Raw genomic sequence first — 7,939 nt, 5'->3', positions numbered from 1 at the left:
CCCCCCCCGGGTTCTCCAAAAACATGCGTTGTAAAGGTGTACACCAATGGGGATTTAGAAAATAAGCCTTAAAATGAAAAGAGGACACATGGAGCTTCTGATTCTAGTCTAGGTATTGGTGTTGTGCTCTAGTCCATTACAAAGCTCAGAATTTTCATGTTGTTGGTGATTTGGTGCGCTGGCAACACCGGCTAGTGAGCCATGTGGATAAGCAGGCCATGATTTCTAAGCCATAAGTGTTTTTGTCTTATCATTTCTAGGCAATGGTAATCTAGACCATCATTTAGGCCTCTTTTACATGGTGGCAGGCTTTACTGGTAAATGGTGGTAGATTGCGTTTCAGAGGGTAGCCGAGAGGCAAATTGCAGGCATGCAGGCAATAGTGCTACCTTTTCTTTTTTTTACAATAAAAAACCATGGGGCAACCACGTAGCAAGCATTTGGTGCACAGTTGCAGTGCGGTCCCATTGACTTTAATGGGCAAGTATGACAGGCGGTGCCACCTGTCAAAGTGGACATAGAGTTAAAATTGCTGCACCATGAACCATGGTGGCCATGGCAATGTGTACGGTTCTCAGTGGCCACCATGTCACATAGTAGGTGGGCGGTCAGGTCAACCACCTGTATTTAGTGTCTGCCTGTGTGGAGCAGGACAAGAACCAGAGTGCACTGACCTCAATGGGCAAGTTGACATAGAGAGTTAACATTGCTGGACCATGAACAATCGTGGCCACAGCAATGTGTATGATCCTCAGTGGCCACCATATCACATTGTAGGTGGGTGGTCGGGTCAACCGCCTGTATTTAGTGCCTCCCTGCAGCCTGTGTGGAGCAGGAAAAGGGCCAGAGTAGTCCCATTTACTTCAATGGGTAAGTCCACATGCAGAGTTAACATTGCTAGATCATTAACCATCGTGGCCACAGCCATGTGTACCATGCTCAGTGGCCACCTTGTCATATTGTAGGTGGGTGGTCAGGTTAACCCCCTGAATTTAGTGCCCCCAACAGCCTGTGTGGAGCTGGAGAAGAGCTAGAGCGGTCCCATTGACTTCAATGGGCAAGTTGATATGCAGAGTTAAAATTGCTACAACACGAACCATCAAGGTCATGGCAATGTGTACAGTAGCCTGAGTGGCCACCATGTCACATTGTAGATGGGTGGTCAGGTCAACCACTTGTATTTACTGTCCCCCTGGCAGCATGTGTGGAGCAGGTGAAGGGCCAAAGTGGAGTGAATAAGGGCAAGTAGGGAAAGGTGAGAACCCCCATCAGATTATTTTTTTACTGCCAAGGAGTCAACTCTGGATTCGCCATGCCATTAACAATGTGATAACTCTTTTGGCCATGGATGCTTGCCTCTTTACTGTCACTAAGCATATGCACACTTGACAGTTACTGCATTGTACAGCTTCCAAACATATAAAGCCTATCTTAACCAAAAAACTAAAATGTTATAATATATTCCCAGCCTCCCAGTCCTTAGATGAGGCGGCTGCATAAAGGAGCTCAGCAGGATGCCTGCCAGATTGTCCCAGGTTGCTAAGAACTGGGTAGGGACCTGGGACACTCTGGCCGCAAAGGGTGCGACATGCACACTGCAAACATTGTGCAGAAGAGCAGCCATGCCACTCTGCCCCCTCCCCCTCCCCCCCATGTGACCCAAAGAAATACCATCTCAAAAAACTGATCCTAAGCAGGGTCGGTGGAAGAATGTGGAAAATAAGTCTAAGAGTTGGGTTTTCCTATAGTAGAATCACACCAAGAGAAGCGGGTCATAGGGCCTCAACATCCTTCCCGCTGCTCTATGTCTGATGATCCAGGTTTTTCTTCTGACAATACAAAGGATCCCTTGAAAAAGGTCAAGAGGCATAACACAAAGCAAATATTGACGGCCGTTTTAAGAAACAGTTCGGTCAACATTAAATATGTACCTGTCTACAGAGGCAGCCGGCCAACCGACAGCAAACAAGCAGCACAAGAGACACGAGGACTGGGAGTCCCAATACTACATCCAGAGTCCGGAGGACAACACATCACTCCAAACACCAAAAGCCTCATTCCACTGCATTCTCACAGACAGCCAAACTCTGTCTAGTAATAATAGTTACAACTCCTGTCCAAAAATGGGGTTCCATAAATCCAACATAAGAATCAGTTTTAAAGGGACTGTATCATGATATAATATGTGAACTGCCTTTGATTAGTTTTGAGGAAGGCAAAGCTTATTTTGGGTTCACTGTCTGAAGCGTGCAGCCAATGAGCTGTGGGGTGCTTGTTATAGCTTCAGAATAGCTACCAAATACCAATGGACTTTATTTTGAACGAAATCCCTCCATCCTTGATTCCTTCTCAGTTGTCCCTCTTTACTATCTGTTGTAAAGAGTGACTACCTCTACAGGCTACCTCCAACCCCCTTCAGTCTATCATTAATGTTGCTGCCGGACTCATCCACCTCACCAACTGCTCAGTGTTTGAACCCCCTGCCAATCCCTCCACTGGCTTCCATCCTTTTCCCCTTTCTGCCAATCCCTCCACTGGCTTCCATCCCCCTCCCCCTCTGCCAATCCCTCCACTGGCTTCCAAAAACCCAAAAAATAAAATTCACAATGTTAACAATCATTTACAAAGCCATCTACATCTCTGCACCACAATACACCACCAACCTTGTCTCAAAGTATCACCCTAACCTTCCTCTCCGCTCCTCTTAAGACCTCCCATTCTCTCCTCCAGGACTTCTCCAGTGTCTCTCCCTTCAATTGGAACTCCATACCCCAAACTGTCTGGCTATCTCCTACTTTCTCTGCCTTTAGGCGATTCCTGAAGACTCATCTCTTCAAGGAAGCCTATCCCGTCCCCAACCTAACCTCTGAACTATCACTTTCTCAACTCATTCCCACACAGCTATCACCTCTGCTATCACTTGCCCCTCCCTTCTAGATTGTACTCTCATGGACCGGGCCCTCGTAACCATCTTGTCTTGAATTGTATTGTAACTGTAATGTCCTCCTTATATTGTAAAGCGCTGTGCAAACTGTTGGTGCTATATGGTTAAGATGCGCAGGAGAGCCGTGCAGGGAGTATGACATGGGGAAGTATGTAAAGAGGTGGGTGGTAGATGGTATGTGTAGAAGAGGAGTATGGAGGTGGGTGGCAGGTGTAAAAGTGGAGTATGGAGAGTATGAAGGTGGGTGATAGGTGTAGAAGAGGAGTATGGAGATGGGTGGTATGCATAGAAGAGGAGTGTAGAGGGTATGGAGATGGGTGGTATGTGTAGAAGAGGAGTGTAGAGTGTATGGAGATAGATGGTATGTGTAGAAGAGGAGTGTAGAGGTTATGGAGATAGATGGTATGTGTAGAAGAGGAGTGTAGAGAGTATGGAGATAGATGGTATGTGTAGAAGAGGAGTGTAGAGTGTATGGAGATGGGTGGTATGTGTAGAAGAGGAGTGTAGAGGTTATGGAGATAGATGGTATGTGTAGAAGAGGAGTGTAGAGTGTATGGAGATGGGTGGTATGTGTAGAAGAGGAGTGTAGAGTGTATGGAGATGGGTGGTATGTGTAGAAGAGGAGTGTAGAGTGTATGGAGATAGATGGTATGTGTAGAAGAGGAGTGTGGAGTGTATGGAGATGGGTGGTATGTGTAGAAGAGGAGTGTAGAGGTTATGGAGATAGGTCATATGTGTAGAAGACGAGTGTAGAGTGTATGGAGATGGGTGGTATGTGTAGAAGAGGAGTGTAGAGGTTATGGAGATAGGTCGTATGTGTAGAAGACGAGTGTAGAGTGTATGGAGATGGGTGGTATGTGTAGAAGAGGAGTGTAGAGTGTATGGAGATGAATGGTATGTGTAGAAGAGGAGTATGGAGAGTATGGAGATGAATGGTATGTGTAGAAGAGGAGTGTAGAGTGTATGGAGATAAATGGTATGTGTAGAAGAGGAGTGTAGAGTGTATGGAGATGGGTGGTATGTGTAGAAGAGGAGTATGGAGAGTATGGAGATAGATGGTATGTGTAGAAGAGGAGTATGGAGAGTATGGAGATAGATGGTATGTGTAGAAGAGGAGTGTAGAGTGTATGGAGATGGGTGGTATGTGTAGAAGAGGAGAGTAGAGGTTATGGAGATAGGTCATATGTGTAGAAGACGAGTGTAGAGTGTATGGAGATGGGTGGTAGGTGTAGAAGAGGAGTGTAGAGTGTATGGAGATGAATGGTATGTGTAGAAGAGGAGTATGGAGAGTATGGAGATGAATGGTATGTGTAGAAGAGGAGTGTAGAGTGTATGGAGATAAATGGTATGTGTAGAAGAGGAGTGTAGAGTGTATGGAGATGGGTGGTATGTGTAGAAGAGGAGTATGAAGAGTATGGAGATAGATGGTATGTGTAGAAGAGGAGCATGGAGAGTATGGAGATAGATGGTATGTGTAGAAGAGGAGTATGGAGAGTATGGAGATAGATGGTATGTGTAGAAGAGGAGTGTAGATAGATGGGTGGTATGTGTAGAAGAGGAGTGTAGAGAGATGAGTGGTATGTGTAGAAGAGGAGTGTAGATAGATGGGTGGTATGTGTAGAAGAGGAGTGTATGCAGATGGGCGGTATGTGTAGAAGAGGAGTGCAGAGGGTATGGAGATGGGTGGTATGTGCAGAAGAGGAGTGTAGAGTGTATGGAGATGGGCGGTATGTGTAGAAGAGGAGTGTAGAGGGTATGGAGATGGGTGGTATGTGCAGAAGAGGAGTGTAGAGTGTATGGAGATGGGTGGTATGTGTAGAAGACGAGTGTAGAGTGTATGGAGATGGCTGGTATGTGTAGAAGAGGAGTGTAGAGGGTATGGGGGTGGAGGTACGTGTAGAAGAGAGTATGGAGATGATGGTATGTGCAGAAGAGGAGTATGGAGGGTATGAAAGTTGCTGAATGCAGGAGGTTTCACAACTCTCATCTAACATTAAAATATTTTGATGGAATAATTACTTAATTGCTAATCTGTCCTATTTTGTCCAGTCAGACTGAAAGCACCTGTAAGACGCATACGTACACAATATAGTTCTAGATGAACTCAAACAGAGGTACTGATAGAGATCCGCAGCGATCCCAGCGCTGTGGCTCTTGCTACATGGCCCCCATGTTTCTGACCTGCACCAAGCTGAGCCGAAATGTTGTACTTTTGACCAATCATGCCAAATCTTTATTGGAGTCACCCTGCACAGGACAGAATGTGTATTCCAAGGACACTTACTTGCCAGGCAGCACTGAAAAGTTACAGTCACAAGTCACAGCACAGTGCAATTCACTTCCTCTCTTCCTTCCTGTGGAATCCTGCAGTTTCAGGCTCTGTGCAATGACTGTCAAATTTCCTCTGATTGGTCTTCTGGAGCTCAGCCCTGATTGGCTCAGGATTTCCTGTACTTAGACCCAGCTGGCTGACTGTCTAGGCTGAAGTCAGCGTGGACTCTGATGGCTTCATTGTGACATTATACATGTTGTTTTTTTCACTGAGAACGGTGTTTGTTGCATGGAGGTGACATCAGTGGATCCTGCATTTAAAGTGAACCCGTCAGACATTTTTAAAGTGGAACTTTAGCTAAAAAAAAAAATCAACATTTGTAAGCAGGAAGTTTTTGTTTTATTATCGCAGAAGAGACTTCCTATAGCTATTCTACAATAAACTACTCTTACCTTCCTTCTTGCAAACCGCTTACACTGTAAACTGAGCTGCACGTAGGGTTGTCACCTGTCCAGGATTCACCCGGACAGTCCGGTTTTTGAATCTTGTGTCTGGGTTTCCAGCCAGCTGACACCCGGACACAAGACACTAAGTGCCAATACTAGCACTTTATATTTTTTGACAGATGTGGCTGTCCAGGTCCCCAGCGAGCGCGGGACCTCAGGCGGCTGCATCTGACTGAAGCTGCATCTTCCTGTAAGCCACGAGTGCCTGTAAACAGCCCGCACATCATCTCCTCTGTCACGCTGCCCGCCTCCGAACCCCTGATGAGACACCGCACAGCACTCCTGAAAGCCTGCATAGCCCATCTGAGAGCGCGCACAGCGCACCCCAGAACAATTCAGAGCATATGTTGCTACTTATTCTTTTGTATTGCTATATAATGTATTGCTGGAGATTATAGTGCTCTATTGCCGGTCTCCTTACTCCCTCCCCTGGCTCTCTTCTTGCTCTTTCTCCTGGCTGCCTCTCCTCACTCTCTTCGCTAAATTCTCCGCAAAAAAGATAAAAAATTGCCGCTTGCATCGCTAGAGTGTTTGGGTTTCACTTGAAGAAAAGGTGGCAACCATAACTGCACGTGAGCAAGTCAATGTACATGTGTGGCATTTGCTGGGTGCCATTCACACTGGGGCTGACTGGATGAGTCCCATGAATTGCTCTCTGAGATTCGTGCAAACAGCTGTGTGCAGGAAGCGCTATACCAGGGGTGAGCAACCTCAGCAATCCAGCTGTGGCGCAACTACAAGTCCCATGAGGCATTGCAAGACTCTGACAACCACACGCATGACTCCTAGAGGCAGACACATCATGGGATTTGTAGTTTTACTATGTCTGGAGTGCCAATGGTTTACGAACCTGCAATATACAAAGCAATGACAGCGCTGCGATTTGTGCTTCATCAGCTTCTTTGGGGTCTATAGGTGACTTTAGGGGTGTAATAGACCCGTGATGTCTCCAGAAAGAGGACCTGTCACTGTTTCTGTGCTATCACATAGGGGAGGGGTGGGTGTGGCTTATTAGCCCTTCGATGTGATAGGAATAAAGTTTGGTGCAAAAAAAATAAAGTTTATAAAAATTAAAGTCACATATAAAAAAAATGAAATATAAATTAAAAATATTTTCAAAGTCCCCTGCCCCAACGTACACACACATACAAATGCAAACCTATGTGCAAAAACAACGATTGCGCCGCTCATGTTACATATCACCGTGAACGTTGGAGTGCAAACAATATTTCTAATCACTGTTAACACTAAGGCCTGGTTCACACCTGGGCGTTTTACAGCGCGTTCCTACGCTCTGTAAAACGCTCAACATGTGAAAACCAATGATTGCCTATGGGCATGGTTCCCACCTGGGCGTTTTACAGCGCGTAGGAACGCGCTGCAAAACGCCCTACGCCCAAAGAACTACAGGAGCTTCTTTGGGGCATATTTGTCGCGCGTATCCATTGGGATACAGCCAGGTAGCCCTCGGAAACACGCGTTTTTTTAACCGCAAATCGTGGTAAAAATGCGCGGCACGAAACGCGCGACAAACGCGCATATTCGATATGCCTGGGTGTGAACCCAGCCAAAACCGATGAGCAGTAAAAGCTTTTGAAGTGTTCCCCATGGGCAATTTTGGGTATGGTATTTTTTTGCGATTTTACAGGCGAACGCAATTTTAAGGCTGGACATGTTTGGTGTCTGTTTATCTGTTGTCACCAAAGCAATGCAGCAGAATACATGTTGGCCTAAATTAGGGATGCATCGATACCGTTTTTTTCTGTATCGAGTAGGAGTACCGATATTTTTTTTTTGGTACTTGCCGATACCAATACTGGAAGTCCCATTAGGAAACCTGGGCGGCATGTAGTGACTTGCAGCCCAGCTTCCCGATTAGTCGGGAAGCCGGCTCCATGCTCCCACATCACCAGGTGACAAGAAAGCATGTAGTCAGCTTTCTGGTCAATCAGGAAGCCAGGGGGGTAATGACTCGCCGCCCGGCTTCCTGATTGGCCATCTTCCAAACCAATCAGGAAGCCGGGCGGCGAGTCATTACCCCCCGCCCAGCTTAATGAATGGTCAGGAAGCCGACTTCATTCTTCCTTGTCACCTGGTAATGAGGGAGCATGGAGCTGGATTCCCAGGTAATCAGAAAGCCAGGCAGCAAGTCAATACACGCCGTCCGGCTCCATGCTCCCTCGTCACCAGCTTCCCGGCCAATCAGGAAGCCAGGGG

The 7,939-nt window shown here is 46.5% G+C and overlaps 1 protein-coding gene across 1 annotated transcript in view; it reads right to left on the bottom strand.

The window, feature by feature from the left end:
* FGGY (FGGY carbohydrate kinase domain containing) overlaps window positions 1-5,319 on the bottom strand; it is a gene marked incomplete at its 3' end in the record, with an annotated part of 112,940 nt that extends 107,621 nt beyond the window's left edge. The window contains exon 1 of the mRNA XM_018557882.1: window positions 5,229-5,319. The remainder of the gene's footprint in view (window positions 1-5,228) is intronic.
* Window positions 5,320-7,939: the final 2,620 nt, after the last annotated feature.

This window comes from Nanorana parkeri, unplaced genomic scaffold (genome assembly GCF_000935625.1).
Source record: "Nanorana parkeri isolate BGI_ZX_2015 unplaced genomic scaffold, ASM93562v1 scaffold309, whole genome shotgun sequence".
Classification (NCBI taxonomy): Eukaryota; Metazoa; Chordata; class Amphibia; order Anura; family Dicroglossidae; genus Nanorana; species Nanorana parkeri.
The sequence above is the reverse complement of the archived record's forward strand: the minus strand, read 5'-3'. Positions and strand labels throughout refer to the sequence as shown.